This window comes from Pleurodeles waltl, chromosome 9, assembly GCF_031143425.1.
Source record: "Pleurodeles waltl isolate 20211129_DDA chromosome 9, aPleWal1.hap1.20221129, whole genome shotgun sequence".
In the NCBI taxonomy this organism is placed as follows: domain Eukaryota; kingdom Metazoa; phylum Chordata; class Amphibia; order Caudata; family Salamandridae; genus Pleurodeles; species Pleurodeles waltl.
Genome location: NC_090448.1, coordinates 433,871,962 through 433,892,223, shown reverse-complemented (window position 1 = coordinate 433,892,223; position 20,262 = coordinate 433,871,962).

Sequence of the window (20,262 nt, the reverse complement as noted above, 5' to 3'; positions counted from 1 at the left end):
GAAGTAACCATACAGTGTATGATAAAGGAGGTAACCAGTCCATTGCAGAGCTACTCTCCACTTATCACCACTTAGACAACAAAGACTCAACTGGCCAAGGTTAGCCTTATTGTCCCTCATTTGAGGGGGGGTTGTGTAGGAAGGTAGCCTCCTTCTAGCATTGTTAACCAAACTTTTGGCCTGTTTGAGAGTATATGTCAGAGTATTTTTACTGTCTCACTGGGATCCTGCTAGCCAGGGCCCCAGTGCTCATAGTGAAAACCCAATATGTCAGTGTGTTTTATATGTCTCACTGGGACCCTGCTAGCCAGGACCCCAGTGCTCATAGTCTGTGGCCTGAATGTGAATACCTGTGTAGTGCCTAACTGTGTCACTGAGGCTCTGCTAACCAGAGCCTCAGTGCTTATGCTCTCTCTGCCTTTAAAATTGTCACTATAGGTTAGTGACCATTTTCACCAATTCTAATTGGCACACTGGAACACACTTATAATTCCCTAGTATATGGTACCTAGTTACCCAGGGTATTGGCATTCCATGAGATCCCTATGGGCTGCAGCATCTCTTTTGCCACCAATAGGGAGCTCAGACAAATCTTACACAGGACTGCCACTGCAACCTGAGTAAAATAACGCACACGTTATTTCACAGCCATTTTCACTACACTTAAGTAACTTATAAGTCACCTAGATGTCTAACCTTCACTTGCTGAAGGTTAGGTGCCAAAGTTATTAAGTATGAGGGCATCCTTGCACTAGCAAAGGTGCCCTCACATAGTTCAGGGCAATTTCCCCAGACTGTCTGAGTGCGGGGACACCATTACATGCATGCACTATATATAGGTCAATACCTATATGTAGCTTCACAACGGTAACTCCGAATATGGCCATGTAAGATGTCTAAGATCATGGTATTGTCCCCCATGCCAAATCTGGTATTGGGGTGCCAATCCCATGGATACCCAGGGCTCCACCATGGATCCCGGGTACTGCCAAACCAGCTCTCTGGGGTTTTCTCTGCAGCTACCGCTGCTGCCAACCCATAGACAGGGTTCTTCCCTCCTGGGGTCTGGGCAACCCAGTCCCAGGAAGGCAGAACAAAGAATTTTCTCTGAGAGAGGGTGTTACACCCTCTCCCTTTGGAAATAGGTTTTAGGGCTCGGGAGGAGTAGCCTCCCCACCCTCTGGAAATGCTTTGATGGGCACAGATGGTGCCCTTCTTGCATAAGCCAGTCTACACCAGTTCAGGGAACCCCCAGTCCCTGCTCTGGTGCGAAACTGGACAAAGGAAATGGGAGTTAGCACTCCCCTGTCCATCACCACCCCAAGGGTGGTGCCCAGAGCTTCTCCAGTGTGTCCCAGACCTCTGACATCTTGGATCCAGAGGTGTGTGGCACACTGGGGGCCTCTGAGTGGCCAGTGACAGCAGGTGACGTCAGAGACCTCTCATGATAGGTGCTTATCTCACTAGGTGGCCAATCCTCCTCTGAGGGCTATTCACCAAAGGTACTATGCACCTCTCTCTTTGACTTCTGCCAAGGATCAACCGCTGACTGCTCCAGGGTGCCTACAAAACTGCAACAAAGTAGCAAGAAGACTACCAGCGACATTGTAGCGCCTAGTCCTGATGGATTTTCTGACTGTTTCCTGGTGGCTCATGGTTTGGGGGCTGCCTGCCTACATCCGGCACTGGAAGCCATGAAGAAATCTCCTGTGGGTCGACGGAATCTTCCCCCTGCTCCAGCAGGCACCAAACTTCAGCGTCACTGGTACTCTGGGACCCCTCTCATCCTGACGAGCGTGGCCCCTGGGACACAGGTGGTAGACCCAAGTGACCCAGATTGTCCAGTGGTTCAATTTTCCAATTTTGGAGGGGTAAGTCCTTGCCTCCCCTCTCCAGACAGTAATCCTTTGTACCGCGTGAACTGCAGCTGCTAGGGCTCCTGTGCACATTTCCAAGGAATCCTTTGTGCAAACCAAGCCCAGGTCCCCAACACTCCGTCCTGCATTGCTCATTTCCCTGAGTTGACCTCTGGCTTCGTGGGACCCACATTTGGTGGTGTTGAGGTGACCACTGTGCTCAGTCTTCTTGATCCCTTGTTCAAGGACTTCTGCGGGTGCTGCCTTCTTATGCTTGGGCTCTCTATGTTGCTGAAGGACCCCTCTGTCGCCTCTCCCAAGTGGCGATGTCCTGGTCCTTTCTGGGCCCGGACAGCACACTTTTTCTTCAACTGCTACCTTTGCAGCTAGCAAGGCTTGTTTGCGGTCTTCTGCCAAAGAAACAACTCTGTATCCTCCAGCGCTCCGTGGGACATCTTCTGCACTAAGAATATTCAGCTTCTTCCATCCAGAGGCAGCCATTTTGCACCTTCATCTGGGGTTTAGTGGGCTCCTGCCCCCCGGACACTTTCACGACTATTGGACATGGTCCCTTTCCTTTGCAGATCTTCAGGTCCAGGAATTCCTCTTCAGTGCTTTGCAGTCTGTTGTGGTCTTTGCAAAATCCTCTGTCACGAGTTTAGTGTGTTTCTGGGGAAATAGTAGTACTTTACTCCTACTTTCCAGGGTCTTGGGGTGGGGTATCTTGGACACCCTTGGTGTTTTATTACACTCCTAGCGACCCTCTACACACTACACTAGCCTAGGGGTCCATTCGTGGTTCGCATTCCACTTTCAGAGTATATGGTTTGTGTTGCCCCTAGGCCTATTGCATCCCATTGTACTCTACAGTATTTGTACTATTTTTCTAACTGTTTACTTACCTGATTTTGGTTTGTGTGTATATTTTGTGTATTTTACTTACCTCCTAAGGGAGTATATCTTCTGAGATATTTTTGGCACATTGTCACTAAAATAAAGTACCTTTATTTTTAGTAACTCAGAGTATTGTGTTTCTTCTGATATAGTACCTATATGATATAAGTGGTATAGTAAGAGCTTTGCATGTCTCTTAGTTCAGCCTAAGCTGCTCTGCTATAGCTACCTCTATCAGCCTAAGCTCCTAGAACACTACTAATCTACTAATAAGGGATAACTGGACCTGGCACAAGGTGGAAGTACCATCTGGTGCCCACTATAAGCCAGGCCAGCCTTCTACAGTCATACCGTCCGGACTGTTACACTCATGGCCCACCATATCCCTCCCATCCCCTTACGCACATACATTGACCACCATACATGCTGCACTCTGCCCAGGACACCTCAGCCACCCCCCCTTACACGAGGCTTACACACACAGCACTCTATGCATTCATGCCCATGCATACTGCTCACAGTGTATTCACCTGTTAGTCTGGAGGACCATAAAGTAAACGCTACTGGGGTAGGACCCCAATCCACCAGTCTCTCCAACTCCTCCGAAGTGAAGGCAGGGGCCATTTCCCCAGTGACACACGCCATGGTCGCTTCCAGACACAGGTCACAGCAGCACATGCAGTGTAGGTCCTCTCCTGTTGAAGGTCAGGTAGTAAGTGAGTGAACAGATAGATAATGGCAGTCACGTCCACTGCAGTGCGTACCGTCACCGCTGGCGTACATCACCATTGGCCACTGTAACCCATAGGGCCCAATGATAACCAATGAGGAGTTGCACGGCGGTTCTCGACCACCTCCCTCAATGGCGCACAACGTCAGTGGAATTACCTCATTTCCACATTCCACATGCCCCTCCATACAGGACAGGTGGACACCTTTTCGAGGGGGGGGGCAGGCCATGGTACCTAACTGTGTCACAGTACACATAAGCACCATTTGGACCTATCCAACAATATACTGTTACGATCACAACATGCAATGAATTGTAGTGTTTGGAAATATGGGATACTGACCAGCTTCTCACTGTTTTGCCCCATAGATTGCAACCGCTGTGGATGAATAGGAGATGGAGACATCCCCCCATGTACAGACCCCTGGTGGACTTGGCAACAATGGAGGATAGGCACATTATCCTCACCTATAGACTGGACAGGGCCACAATCACAGAGCTGTGTGCACAATTGGAGCCTGACCTGATATCTGCTCTCTGTCACCCTACTGGGATCCCCCTCTTGTGCAAGTCCTATCTCTGTTTCATTTCCTGGCAACTGGCTCCATCCAAGTGACAGTGGGCTTGGCAGCAGGAATGTCACAGCCAATGTTCTGAATAGTGCTGACCAGATTGTTGTCTGTCCTGATTAAACACATGCGCAACTACATCGTCTTCCCCCAGGTGGAGGATTTGGCCACAGTGAAAGCCGATTTGTATGCAATGGGACATATCCCCAACATTATTGGGCCAATTGACGGTACACATATTGCATTAGCCTCCCCCCCTAGAGAAATGAAGAGGTGTTCAGTAATCGAAATAGCTTTCACTCAATGAATGTGCAGATGTACAGATAATGTGCCTGGCGGACCAGTACATCTCCCATGTTAATGCAAAGTATCCTGGATCTGTGCATGATGCCTTTATCCTGAGGAATAGCAGCATCCCATATGTGATGGCTCAACTCCAGAGGCACTGGGTGTGGCTAATAGGTGAGCCCTGGTTCCCACCCAGTGGATGTTGGTGGATGGGTAAGGTGTGGGCCCTAACGGTTAGTGTGTGTCTAACAGGTGTCCCTCAGTATTTGCAGGTAACTCTGGTTACCCCAACCTCTCATGGCTACTGACCCCTGAGGAATCCCAGGACAAGGGCAGAGGAACGTTACAATGAGGCACATGGGTAAACAAGAAGAATTATAGAGAGGACATTCGGCCTCCTGTAGCTAGGTTTCGTTGCCTCCATCTCACAGGTGGTTGGTTCCCTGTGTTACTCACCCAAGAAGGTCTGCCAGATCATCGTGTCATGCTGTATGTTACACAACCTTGCCTTAAGTCACCAGGTGCCTTTCCTGCAGGAGGATGAGGCTGGAGATGGGCGTGTGGCAGCAGTGGACCCTGTGGACTGTGAAGATGAGGAGGCAGAGGATGAGGACAACAGAAGTGCAATAATTCGTCAATACTTCCAGTGACACACACGTAAGACAGTGTAACTTCACTTTTAATTGACAGTTTTGTGTTTGACATTGTCAGTGGCAGGCTGATTTTCCCACTTCCATGGCCACCCACTGTACCCTTTGGCATTTCTATTTGCAGATATTTGTGCCCCACTATCGCTCCTGGTGGTTTGACTGCAGCCAACTACAGGTCATTCCTATGTATACATTACTGTACAGTTGTATTGCAGTGTTTAAACCTTGTTTAACGAATACATAGTTTAATCATTTGACATACTCCATACCTTTTTTCAAAGGGAGTTTATTTAAGTGCTAATAAATAGAGTGGATGTGCAATGGGCTGGGGTGATGGTGGAAGAAAGTCCAGGATAGAGTCCAGTCTTTGTGGATCGCAGATGCATTGTACAAGGGGGCATAGGAAGGAGAGCAAAGGCAGTTCATGGTGGACAGGGTGACAGGGTGAGACACAAGGGTGACATTCAGGAGAGTCTTATTTCCTGGTGGGGGTCTTGGCAATAGTCTCTGGCTTCTGCCTGGATCGCAGGGAACGTTTGTGGAATGGTTCTCCTTCTGCAGGGGTTGGGGTGCTGGTGTCCTGTTGGTCCTGTGGCAGGTCCTCCTGTCGACTAGCAGCAGCTGAGGTGGAGGGATCTTCATCGGTTTGGCTAGTGGTAGGGGCCCGGTGGTGTGCCACTGCCTCCCTCATAGTGTTGGCCGTGTCTGCCAGCACCCCTGCAATGGTGACCGGGATGGTGTTGTTGTCCTTCAAGTCCTCTCTGATCCCCAGGTACTATCCCTCCTGCAGCCGCTGGTTCTCCTGCATCTTGTCCAGTATCTGGACCATCGTCTCCTGGGAATGGTGGTATGCTCCCAGGATCACGGTGAGTACTTCCTGGAGAGTCGATTCCCTGGGCCTGTCCTCCCCCTGTCACACAGCAGTCCTCCCAGCTTCCCTGTTGTCCTGTGCCTCTGTCCCCTGAACCGTGTGCCAACTGCCACTGACCCCAGGTCCCTGATCGTCCGGTGTTTGTGGGGTGGCCTGGGGTCCCTGTAGTGGTGGACACACTGCTGATTGACGTGTCCTGGGGACAAATGTATGGGCCTGCTGGGTGGGTACTATGATGGTGTTTCCTGATGGGGGAGGCTCTGTGGTGGTATCAGACTGTGCCTGGGTAACCGACTGTCCGGAGATCCCTGATGGGCCAGGTTGATCATCCAGATTCAGGCGTTCAGAGCTGCTGTCATCACTTTGGGCTTCTTCTGGGGGATAATGGATGTTGCTGGCAACTCCTCTCCAGTGACGTTGGCTGGGGGACTTGTGGGGATGTAAATGCAGTGTTATTGTTTCTGCATGTGACATCTTTGCCTTGTGTGAGTTGTTATTTGATGGGCTAGCTGTTTTCCTCTAATGTGCATGCTTAAGTGATGGGAGTCCATGCAGGTCTGTGTTGGGTGTCCATGCATTGGTGTTGCATGCAGGGCTCTGTGTTGGGAGGGGTGGGTTGTGATGCTGGGGTGTGTGGGAGGTGGTGGAGTGATGGGAGTGAGGGTAAAGGTGGGGGTATGTGATGGCATGCAGGTAGGGGGGTGAAAGTAGTAAAGAGTTGACTTACCAGAATCCAGTCCTCCCCCAGCTCCTGCCAGGCCCTCAGGATGCATGATTGCCAAGACTTGCTCCTCCCATGTTGTTAGTTGTGGGGGAGAAGGAGGGGGTCCACCGTCAGTCCTCTGTACAGCTATTTGGTGTCTTTCTGCTGTGGAACACAACTTTCCCGTAGGTCATTCCACCTCTTCCTGATGTCATCCCTTGTTCTTGGGTGTTGTCCCACTGCGATTACCCTGTCTCTGCCATAGCTCCATCTTCCTAGCAATAGATGTCTGCTGCACCTGTGATCTGAATAGCTATGGCTCTACCTGGATGATTTCCTCCACTATGACCCTTAGCTCCTCCTCAGAGAACCTGGGGTGTCGTTGTGGTGCCATAGGTGTAGTGTGAGTGGTGTGGGTTAGGGTGTGTGGGGTGATGTGTTGGGGTGTGTGATGTAAGGTGCATGGATGGTGTATAGGTGATGGTGGTATGTGGCTGTAGTCTTGTCTGTGGTCTTGCTATCTCTCTTGTGGCACTTGTTTGTAGTCGTAAAGGGTTGTGGGTAATGTGGGTGTGTGTTTTATAGTGATGTGGGTGTGTGGGTGAGGGGTGTGAATGTGTGTCAGGTGTGTGTAGTTTGAATTGTCCAATGTGGTGTTGTTTTGTATATGTGTGTGTATTTTGAGTGTGGTGGTATGTAGCACCAATGGTTTACCGCCATTGAATGTCTGCCGTGGTGATTCGTGTTGTGGGCGTATTTCTGGGTTTGGATACCGCCAGTTGTGGGTGTAACGTTGTGGGTTGTGGGTTTGGATACCGCCAGTTTATCACCGACCTTTGGGCTGGGGGACTTGTGTGTGTGGCTGTATAGTGGCGGATTGCTATGTGTGTGCCATTATATGGGTAGCTGTAATCTTGTGCGGCGGCGGTATGTTGACGGCAGTCAGCATGGCGGTAAGCGATACTTACTGCCAATGTCATAATGAGGGCCTAAGTCTTTCTCAGCACTCAATTGCACACCTTCATTTTCACTCTCTCTCTTGTACTCACTCTTACCCTTACTCACTCATTCACATTCTCTCCCTCACTCTTACTCACTTATATTTACTCACACACAAACACAATCCCACATACATATATAAATGCTCACACATATACACAGTCTCAGACAATTTCACTCCCACCCACATGCACACACACAACATACATTTGAAGCCATTTTTCTTTTTTACCTTAACACCAGTGGAGGTCCATTCCTGATTCTGCTTCTCCATGTTTTACTGCACTAATAGTGAATAATAGATTTTTATTCACTATTAGTATTATAAGAATGAACAGAAAATGTGTTTGGAGTCAGGCCTTGGAAATACAAGATATTCCTCTGGTCTTGGCACTGATTTTGCTATCTTTTAGGCCAGGGGCCACAAAGGCAGTGCCAGGGGTCACAAGGCTCAAACTAGAGGTCACAACTGCACCCCTGGTGACTCCTAAATGACGTCCATGCCTAAAACCTCAAATCTGTGCTAGCATTAACTCCAACACATCATATGAGATTTCCAAACATTTTCCTTTCTCCACATGAAACATAATTTCCCTTGCTGTTTCTAGTGTACATTAACTTTTGGATGTATTCCACCTAATTTATATTAGTCGTCGTCCTTTCCCCACACACCCTTAGGAGTATAATTTCCGTTCTTTACTTTCAATGCATTTTCTTTCACTCTATCTTCCAGATCATGAATGAAATCCTTCTCAAATATACTCGATTTTCCACCCTATTCTTTTTACAGGTTTGGGCAGTGTCATACTTAAGCTGAGACCTAAAGAAGAGTCACATGGTGTCCAGATATTTAGAATTAGAATGACACTTTAAATGTTTGTACATGGGTACCTCGGGGAAAACTAAATAATGATTTAAAAAATAATATTCAGAATTCAGGACAGGCCACGGGTAAGTGGAATTTGGTAGTAGATCATGTCATGTGCCACAGAAGCAGGCACTTTGGTACAGACATAGGGGGTCATTCTGACCCTGGCGGCCGGTGACCGCCAGGGTCACCGACCACGGGAGCACCGCCAACAGGCTGGCGGTGATCCCAAGGGCATTCTGACCGCGGCGGTTCAGCCGCGGTCAGAAAGGGTAAACCGGCGGTCTCCCGCCGGTTTACCGCTGCCCCATTGAATACTCCATGGCGGCGGAGCGCGCTCCGCCGCCATGGGGATTCAGACACCCCCTACCCCCATCCTGTTCATGGCGGGAAACCCGCCATGAACAGGATGGCGGTAGGGGGTGCCGCGGGGCCCCTGGGGGCCCCTGCAGTGCCCATGCCAATGGCATGGGCACTGCAGGGGCCCCCGTAAGAGGGCCCCACAAAGTATTTCAGTGTCTGCTTTGCAGACACTGAAATACGCGACGGGTGCAACTGCACCCGTCGCACCCCTGCAACTACGCCGGCTCAATTCTGAGCCGGCATCCTCGTTGCAGGGGCATTTCCGCTGGGCCGGCGGGCGCTCTTTTGGAGAGCGCCCGCCGGCCCTGCGGAAATGTTTGAATGGCCGCCGCGGTCTTTTGACCGCGGTGCGGTCATTTGTCGGCGGTACCTTGGCGGATGGCCTCCGCCGTCCGCCAAGGTCTGAATGACCCCCATAATATTCTTTTGCATGCAACTTCCCTCAAAACTGTCTTTATGTAATGTTTTCAGGTCAAATCAAGGTTATTCCTCTGTGTGAGTAATGTTACGTTTAGAGTTTGGAGTAAGTTGCTCTACAGAAGAACTCAAATCTATCAACAAACAGATCATCAAGATGAAATAAATTATTTTTAGAGACAAGCCATCTACAAATGAAACTGGAATATATGCAGCTTTAAACGTAGGTATAAGAGAATGCATTTCTCGCATCCTCATTGCTGTTTCTCAGGCCAGATCATGAAAAATTGAGAATGAGTAGCCATCTGGAGTAGTGAACCTTCTGCGTCCCCTGGAAATTGAAAGAATTGTTTCCTTAATCTTGTAATGCTGAAAAAAAAACAATGATAGTGTGAGGCCTGTTTCCAGGCTTTGGTGGTACAGACAATATCCTGTTTGCACGTGTAATAGAGAGCGTGTTGTCTACACCTGAAGAATTACGGATGCTGCCTAAAAGTACATATGTTCGAAGAAAATTAGCAGTCCATTTAATCATTGCAGTATCAGAATGGGCAGTATCTTTGGAAGATTCTATGCCCTTTGGCACTCCCACTATGCACAGATTCAATCTGCTGGATCGATTCCCCAGATCCTTGCATTTGCATTTGAGAATTTTCATCTGCTCTGTAATCACTTCCTGCTAGCACTCCATCCGATTTGTCTGGGTTTCCCATCTCTGTAGCGCAATATCAGTTGCTTTATTTGTATCCGTGAAGTCACTGAGTTGCTGTTCAATTGAAGATACTTTAAGTTCCAAGGCCCTGATTTATACTTTTTGGTACAAAACTGCACTAATGCAGTTTTGCACCAAAAAGTTTAGCACTGGCTTGCAAACATGCAAGCGGTCCTGTCGAGTGGTCGGTCTAGGCGCAGAGCGAGCGCCCGCCGTTGATGCAAGTCTGACTATAAGGGGACGCTCCCTCTCCAGGACACCAGAGGCAAGTGGCCTCTAGTGATAGGGTCCCCCCAGGTATTCCCTTTTCAAGGTAGGCCCCCCGCCCGTTCGGGTGACACTTATTATTATATTTCTTGATTACTATTAATTACTTTACGCTTACTTAGCATGTATAGCAGGGATCCTTCGCCCTGATGAATGCCCCGAGACCCTCCAGCTCCTCGTTGTGGGCAGAAACATGTCGGCTTTTTCCATTTAGATAGGAGACCCAGTGAGTCATTGCTCTCACTTGGCGTCCCAGTCTTCCTTTTAATCACACCAAACAGAACCTTCTATTAAAATACACACACGGGCATCTGTTTAGGTGTTTTTATTTCCTAGTCTTGCTGGATCCCCTTTTCCAGAACCAGAATTGATTTACGCACTCCCTCCTGTTCCTTTAACAGTGAGGTTGAGTCCGCCCAGGTGGCATTGCCCTACCTGCGTGGGGCTAGGTGGTCATATGATGAAGCATGACACCATTGAGTGTGTGAGACCACCTAGTCCGTAAAGGAAATTCCCCTTTTTCATCCCACACACCAGAATCCACTGTTGTCCCACCTCTAGTCGAGGTTTACGAGGGGCATAGTGCTACAAATGTTACACTACTGACCTGCCCCCGGTACAAGAACCCTGTACTCTCATTTGTGTTTTTTTTTTTGCACTGGCTTGCACCATTTCTGTGCACCAGCTGGGCACCATATTTATAGAATGATGCAAGCCGGTGCAAAGGGTAGGCTAGCGTAAAAAAAAATGCCGTTAGTTGGGTTGGGCTGGCGGTATGGAAGAAGGGGTTTCTGCACCAAAAAATTATGTTAGGCAGGTTAGCGGAAAAAGAAATTACTCTAACTTGCCTAAAGTCATTTTCTGACGCAAAACCATCCATACCACATGACTCATGTTTTAGAAAAGACAGGAATCATGCCCACAACCCCAATGGCCAGGACAGGGGACCAGGGCCCCCTGGGCATGGCCATTGCACCCAGTGCCTTTAGGGGGTCCCATTTCAGGGCCCCCAATGGCACTTAAAAAAAAATACTTACCTGTACTTACCTATAATTACCTGGGATGGTGTCCCCCATCGTCCGCTGTCCCTCTGGTCTGGGTGGGGGTGTCCCTGGGGCCTGGGAAGGGCACCTATGGGCTTATTCCATGGTGTTCCACCATGGAAATAGGCCCACAGGTCCCCTAACACCTGCTCTGCCCTGACCCAGGCATTAAAAAATGTTGCAAAGTAAGCTTTGCACTATTTTTTTACCCCTCCTTCCCCCCGTGAGGGATTTTTGCACAGGAGGAAAAATAAGGCCTTAGAGTAATTTTTTGCACTAGAACATCTACTTTGGATCTAAGTAGGTTTCCACGTCCAATAAATGACTTTAACTCCATAAATTTGCCACTAGACAGGTCTAGCACCGAAGTGTAAATATGGAGTTAGTTTTGCATTGAATTTGCGTAAAAACAAATGATGCAAATTCTGTGCAAAACAAGTATAAGTATGCCCCCAAGTTCTCAAATGTATCAGCTTGAGTGGCCTGCTTATTTTTAACAGACTGGATTTCTTTGAGAATTGTTTTCAGTAGGGACTTCGTAGACAAAGAAGCTGAGGAGCAAGTGGAGACTGCCTCTGACTCCTCTGTCTCAGAAAACTCCAGATACTGATGGTGTAGGAAAGTACCATCTTGCCTGGCATGTTACCCCCACTTTGCACTCACTTTTCAGGGTGTTGGGGTGGGCTATTTTTCTAACCCTCACTATTTTCTAATAGTCCCAGCGACCCTCTACAAGGTCACATAGGTTTGGGGTCCATTCGTGGTTCGCATTCCACTTTTGGAGTATATGGTTTGTGTTGCCCCTATCCCTATGTGTCCCCATTGCATCCTATTGTAACTATACATTGTTTGCACTGTTTTCTAAGACTATACTGCATATTTTTGGAATTGTGTACATATATCTTGTGTATATTTGCTATCCTCATACTGAGGGTACACTCTGAGATACTTTGGCATATTGTCATAAAAATAAAGTACCTTTATTTTTAGTATATCTGTGTATTGTGTTTTCTTATGATATTGTGCAAGTGATACTAGTGGTACTGTAGGAGCATCACTAGTCTCCTAGTTCAGCCTAAGCTGCTCTGCTAGACACCCTATACAATAATAAGGGATACCTGGGCCTGGTGCAAGGTGTAAGTTCCCCTTGGTACTCACTACAAGCCAATCCATCCTCCTACATTGGTTGTGCAGCGGTGGGATAAGTGCTTTGAGACTACTTACCACTCTTGTCATTGTACTTTTCATAAGAGAAAAATATACAAAACAAGTTCAGTGTGTGTACACATAACTAAAAAGTTTTGCATTTCCTCTTCACTCTTTTCTAAGTGCTGAAAAGTACCTCTAAAGTTTCTAAACGTTCTTAAAAAGTTGTAAAAGTTTTTTTCTGTCTTTCCAAAAGTTCTGAAAAACTTTTTCTTCACTTTTTATATCACTTAAATTCTTTCTAAAATGTCTGGCACAGGCCAAACTGTTGATCTGTCCAAACTTGCATATGATCACCTTAGCTGGAAAGGAGCAAGGAGTCTCTGCGTAGAAAGAGGTTTGAGTGTAGGGAAGAATCCTTCTTTGGAATTATTGCTTAACATGCTTAAAGAACAAGATAAGGCCAGATGGGCCCCATCTGTTGAAAAAGTAGCTAATGGTTCCCAATCTGATCCAGGGACTCCCCTAGGAAAAGATTCAGGAAAGAAACGTCCTAGCCTGCCCATTACTAGACAGCCTAGCATAGTTGGTACTGATGTAGAGTCACACCATACAGATAGTGTTGTCTCACATCATAGCAAGAGTATTCCTTCTCACCACAGTAGAAGTGATGTTTCTGTTAACCAAGCTGTTAGGGTGCCTTCTGTAAGGGATAGGTCTCCTTCTGTCCATTCTCACCATACTTCTGTTACAAGGAATGTCCCTCCCACCCACCCTGATGACAGAATGTTAGAAAGGGAGCTCAATAGATTGAGAGTGGAACAAACCAGACTGAAACTCAAGAAGCAACAGCTGGATTTGGATAGACAGACCTTAGAAGTAGAGAAGGAAAGACAGAAGTTGTGTTTAGAAACCCATGGTGGCAGCAGCAGTATTCCCCATAGTCATCCTGCAAAAGAGCATGATTCCAGGAATCTGCACAAGATAGTTCCCCCTTATAAGGAGGGGGATGACATTAACAAGTGGTTTGCTGCACTTGAGAGGGCCTGTGTTGTACAGGATGTCCCTCAAAGGCAGTGGGCTGCTATCCTATGGCTATCATTTAGTGGAAAAGGTAGGGATAGGCTCCTTACTGTGAAAGAAAATGAAGCCAATGATTACAAAGTTCTTAAGAATGCACTCCTGGATGGATATGGCTTAACCACTGAACAGTACAGGATAAAGTTCAGAGAGACCAAAAAGGAGTCTTCACAAGACTGGGTTGATTTAATTGACCATTCAGTGAAGGCCTTGGAGGGGTGGTTACATGGCAGTAAAGTTACTGATTATGACAGCCTGTATAACTTGATCCTGAGAGAGCATATTCTTAATAATTGTGTGTCTGATTTGTTGCACCAGTACTTGGTGGACTCTGATCTGACCTCTCCCCAAGAATTGGGAAAGAAGGCAGACAAATGGGTCAGAACAAGAATGAACAGAAAAGTTCATACAGGGGGTGACAAAGATGGCAATAAGAAGAAGGATGGTAAGTCTTCTGACAAGGGTGGGGACAAATCTAAAAATGACTCTTCATCAGGCCCACAAAAACACACTCCAAATCCTCTTCAAATCAAAACAAAGAAAAGAAACCATGGTGCTATTTATGTAAAATAAAAGGCCATTGGACAACAGATCCCAGTTGTCCAAAGAAAAGCACCAAGCCCCCTACCACTACAACCCCTACTGCTACACCTAGTGTCCCTACTATTAGCAGTGGTGGTGGGAGCAAACCTACTAATAACCAATCTAAGGGAGTAGCTGGGCTCACCTTTGGTAACTTAGTTGGGGTTGGTCTGATTAGGGAGACCACAGAGGCTGTGTTAGTCTCTGAGGGGGCTATTGATTTAGCCACCTTGGTTGCTTGTCCCCTTAACATGGATAAGTACAAGCAACTACCCCAAATGGTGTTGAGGTTCAGGCCTACAGGGACACAGGTGCCAGTGTCACAATGGTGATAGAGAAACTGGTCCACCCTGAACAACACCTACTTGGTCACCAGTACCAAGTAACCGATGCTCACAACAACACCCTTAGCCACCCCATGGCTGTTGTAAATCTCAACTGGGGGGGGTTACTGGCCCAAAGAAAGTTGTGGTTTCCTCAGATTTACCTGTAGACTGTCTATTAGGGAATGATTTAGAGACATCAGCTTGGGCAGAAGTGGAGTTGGAGGCTCATGCAGCAATGCTGGGCATTCCAGGGCATATTTTTGCTTTGACAAGGGCTCAGGCCAAAAAGCAAAAAGGACAGGGAAACTTGGATCCTGGAACAATGGACCAAGTGCTACCTAAAGCTAGGGCTAGTAGAAGTAAATCACTACCTACTATCCCTCCCTCTACAGTGGATTCTACTTCTGAGGAAGAAGAATTTCCACCCTGTGCAGAACCTACACCAGAGGAGCTGGAAGCAGACACTGCTGAGCTTTTGGGTGAAGGGGGGCCTGCCAGGGATTAGCTGAGTGTGGCACAGCAGACCTGTCCCACACTAGAGGGTCTAAGACAGCAAGCTGTCAAACAAGCAAATGGGGATGTCAGTGACTCTCACAGAGTTTACTGGGAGGACAACCTCTTGTACACTGAAGCAAGGGATCCAAAACCTGGAGCTGCCAGGAGATTGGTGATTCCTCAGGAGTACAGAAAGTTCCTCCTAACTCTTGCTCACGACATTCCCCTTGCTGGACATTTGGGGCAAATGAAAACTTGGGACAGGCTTGTTCCCTTGTTTCATTGGCCTAGAATGTCTGAGGACAAAAAAGATTTTTGTAAGTCCTGTGAAACCTGTCAAGCCAGTGGCAAGACAGGTGGCACTCCAAAGGCACCCCTTATTCCACTGCCTGTGGTTGGGGTTCCCTTTGAAAGGGTAGGGGTTGACATAGTTGGCCCCCTTGACCCTCCTACTGCTTCAGGCAATAGGTTTATCTTGGTGGTAGTGGACCATGCCACCAGATATCCTGAAGCAATTCCTCTAAGGACCACTACAGCTCCTGCAGTGGCAAAGGCCCTCTTGCAAATCTTTTCCAGGGTGGGCTTTCAAAAGAGGTAGTTTCAGACAGAGGAAGCAATTTCATGTCTGCTTACTTGAAGGCCATGTGGAAAGAGTGTGGGGTGCAATTCAAGTTCACCACACCCTATCATCCACAAACAAATGGACTGGTGGAGAGATTTAACAAAACTCTCAAAGGCATGATTATGGGTCTCCCTGAAAAACTCCGCAGGAGATGGGATATCCTGTTACCATGCCTCCTTTTTGCCTACAGGGAGGTACCCCAGAAAGGAGTGGGCTTCAGCCCCTTTGAACTCCTCTTTGGACACCCTGTTAGGGGTCCACTAACACTTGTCAAGGAGGGTTGGGAACAACCTTTAAAAGCGCCAAAACAATATATTGTGGATTATGTACTTGCCATCAGATCAAGGGTGGCTGAATACATGAAAAAGGCCAGTAAAAACCTTCAGGCCAGCCAAGAGCTCCAGAAGCAATGGCATGACCAGAAGGCTGTTTTGGTTCAGTACCAACCAGGGCAGAAAGTGTGGGTCTTGGAGCCTGTGACCCCAAGAGCACTCCAAGATAAATGGAGTGGACCCCACACAATTGTTGAAAAGAAGGGTGAAGTCACCTATTTAGTTGACTTAGGCACTGCCAGGAGTCCCCTTAGGGTGCTCCATGTCAACCGCCTGAAACCCTACTATGACAGGGCTGATCTCACCCTGCTCATGGCAACTGATGAGAGACAGGAAGAAGACAGTGATCCTCTACCTGATCTCTTCTCTTCCACAGAACAAGATGCTCTAGTTGAAGGTGTTGTACTGGCAGATTGTCTTACTGCTGAGCAGAAAGACCACTGCATAAATCTCCTGGGTCAGTTTTCTGAACTCTTCTCTACTGTGCCAGGTACCACTTCTTGGTGTGAGCACACTATAGATACTGGAGACAGCTTGCCTGTCAAAAGTAAGATCTATAGGCAGCCTGACCATGTCAGAGACTGCATTAAGCAAGAGGTGCAGAAAATGTTAGAACTGGGAGTGGTTGAGCACTCTGAAAGTCCATGGGCCTTTCCTGTGGTACTTGTACCAAAACCTCATTCCAAGGATGGAAAGAAGGAAATGCAGTTTTGTGTAGACTACAGAGGTCTCAACCAGGTAACAAAAACTGACGCTCACCCTATACCCAGGGCAGATGAGCTCGTAGATACACTGGCATCTGCCAAGTATCTAAGCACTTTTGATTTGACTGCAGGGTATTGGCAGATCAAATTATCAGAAGATGCTAGAGCTAAAACTGCATTTTCAACCATTGGAGGACATTACCAATTCACAGTAATGCCTTTTGGATTGAAAAATGCACCTGCCACTTTTCAAAGTTGGTGAACACAGTCCTGCACGGGCTGGAAGCTTTCAGTGCAGCATATTTGGACGATATAGCTGTCTTTAGCTCCAGCTGGGATGATCACCTGGTCCACCTATGGAAAGTTTTGGAGGCCCTGCAAAAGGCAGGCCTCACTATCAAGGCTTCAAAGTGCCAGATAGGGCAGGGGAAGGTGGTTTATCTGGGACACCTGGTTGGTGGGGAACAGATTGCACCACTTCAGGGGAAAATCCAAACAATTATTGATTGGGTTCCCCCTACTACTCAGACTCAGGTGAGAGCCTTCTTAGGCCTCACTGGGTACTACAGGAGGTTCATTAAGAACTATGGCTCCATTGCAGCCCCTCTTAATGACCTCACATCCAAGAAAATGCCTAAAAAGGTATTATGGACAGCAAACTGTCAGAAAGCTTTTGAGGAGCTGAAGCAGGCCATGTGCTCCGCACCTGTCCTGAAAAGCCCTTGTTACTCTAAACAATTTTATGTCCAAACTGATGCATCTGAATTAGGAGTAGGGGCAGTCCTATCACAACTTAATTCTGAGGGCCAGGATCAACCTGTTGCTTTTATTAGTAGGAGGTTGACCCCTAGAGAAAAGCGTTGGTCTGCCATTGAGAGGGAGGCCTTTGCTGTGGTCTGGGCACTGAAGAAGTTGAGGCCATACCTGATTGGCACTCACTTCATTGTTCAGACAGACCACAAACCTCTACTTTGGCTAAAACAAATGAAAGGTGAAAATCCTAAATTGTTGAGGTGGTCCATATCCCTACAAGGAATGGACTATACAGTGGAACATAGACCTGGGAGTACCCACTCCAATGCAGATGGACTCTCCAGATATTTCCACTTAGACAATGAAGACCCATCAGTGTAGGAAAGTACCATCTAGCCTGGCATGTTACCCCCATTTTTCACTGTATATATGTTGTTTTAGTTGTATGTGTCACTGGGACCCTGGTATCCAGGGCCCCAGTGCTCATAAGTGTGCCTGAATGTGTTACCTGTGTAGTGACTAACTGTCTCACTGAGGCTCTGCTAATCAGAACCTCAGTGGTTATGCTCTCTCATTTCTTTCAAATTGTCACTAACAGGCTAGTGACCAATTTTACCAATTTACATTGGCTTACTGAAACACCCTTATAATTCCCAAGTATATGGTACTGAGGTACCCAGGGTATTGGGGTTCCAGGAGATCCCTATGGGCTGCAGTATTTCTTTTGCCACCCATAGGGAGCTCTGACAATTCTTACACAGGCCTGCCACTGCAGCCTGAGTGAAATAACGTCCACGTTATTTCACAGCCATTTTTCACTGCACTTAAGTAACTTATAAGTCACCTATATGTCTAACCTTTACCTGGTAAAGGCTGGGTGCTAAGTTACTTAGTGTGAGGGCACCCTGGCACTAGCCAAGGTGCCCCCACATTGTTCAGGGCCAATTCCCCGACTTTGTGAGTGCGGGGACACCATTACACGCGTGCACTACATATAGGTCACTACCTATATGTAACTTCACAATGGTAACTCCGAATATGGCCATGTAACATGTCTATGATCATGGAATTGCCCCCTCTATGCCATCCTGGCATAGTTGGCACAATCCCATGATCCCAGTGGTCTGTAGCACAGACCCTTGTATTGCCAAACTACCCTTCCTGGGGTTTCACTGCAGCTGCTGCTGCTGCCAACCCCTCAGACATGCATCTGCCCTCCTGGGGTCCAGCCAGGCCTGGCCCAGGATGGCAGAACAAAGGACTTCCTCTGAGAGAGGGTGTTACACCCTCTACCTTTGGAAAATGGTGTGAAGGCAGGGGAGGAGTAGCCTCCCCCAGCCTCTGGAAATGCTTTCTTGGGCACAGATGTGCCCAATTCTGCATAAGCCAGTCTACACCGGTTCAGGGGACCCCTTAGCCCTGCTCTGGCGCGAAACTGGACAAAGGAAAGGGGAGTGACCACTCCCCTGACCTGCACCTCCCCTGGGAGGTGTCCAGAGCTCCTCCAGTGTGCTCCAGACCTCTGCCATCTTGGAAACAGAGGTGCTGCTGGCACACTGGACTGCTCAGAGTGGCCAGTGCCACCAGGTGACGACAGAGACTCCTTCTGATAGGCTCCTTCAGGTGTTAGTAGCCTATCCTCTCTCCTAGGTAGCCAAACCCTCTTTTCTGGCTATTTAGGGTCTCTGGGGAAACTTTAGATAACGAATGCAAGAGCTCAACCGAGTTCCTCTGCATCTCTCTCTTCACCTTCTGCCAAGGAATCGACTGCTGACCGCGCTGGAAGCCTGCAAACCTGCAACATAGTAGCAAAGACGACTACTGCAACTCTGTAACGCTGATCCTGCCGCCTTCTCGACTGTTTTCCTGGTGGTGCATGCTGTGGGGGTAGTCTGCCTCCTCTCTGCACTAGAAGCTCCGAAGAAATCTCCCGTGGGTCGACGGAATCTTCCCCCTGCAACCGCAGGCACCAAAAAGCTGCATTATCGGTCCCTTGGGTCTCCTCTCAGCACGACGAGCGAGGTCCCTCGAATCCAGCAACTCTGTCCAAGTGACCTCCACAGTCCAGTGACTCTTCAGTCCAAGTTTAGTGGAGGTAAGTCCTTGCCTCACCTCGCTAGACTGCATTGCTGGGAACTGCGACTTTTGCAGCTACTCCGGCCCCTGTGCACTTCCGGCGGAAATCCTTTGTGCACAACCAAAACTGGGTCCACGGCACTCTAACCTGCATTGCACGACTTTCTAAGTTGGTCTCCGGCGACGTGGGACTCCTTTGTGTAACTTCAGGTGAGCACTATTTCACGCATCCTTGTAGTGCCTGTTTTTGGCACTTCTCTGTGTGCTACCTGCTGCTGAGAGGGCTCCTTGTCTTGCTCGACGTCTCCTCTACCTCCTGGCGCAATTTGCGACATCCTGGTCCTTCCTGGGCCACAGAAGCATCCAAAAACGCTAACCGCACGATTTGCAGCTAGCAAGGCTTGTTGGCATTCTTTTGGCGGGAAAACACTTTTGCACGACTCTCCACGGCAAGAGCGATCCGTCCACCAAAGGGTAAGTCTCTAGCCCTTTTCGTTCCTGCAGAAACCTCAGCTTCTTCTGTCCAGTAGAAGCTTCTTTGCACCCACAGCTGGCATTTCCTGGGCATCTGCCCATCTCCGACTTGCTTGTGACTTTTGGACTTGGTCCCCTTGTTCCACAGGTACCCTAGATTGGAAATCCATCGTTGTTGCATTGTTGGTTTGTGTCTTTGTAGGAGGCTGGACTGGCTTGTAGTGAGTACCAAGGGGTACTTACACCTTGCACCAGGCCCAGGTATCCCTTATTAGTGTATAGGGTGTCTAGCAGCTTAGGCTGATAGATAATGGTAGCTTAGCAGAGCAGCTTAGGCTGAACTAGGAGACGGGTGAAGCTACTACAGTACCACTTAGTGTCATATGCACAATATCATAAGAAAATACAATACACAGTTATACTAAAAATAAAGTTACTTTAT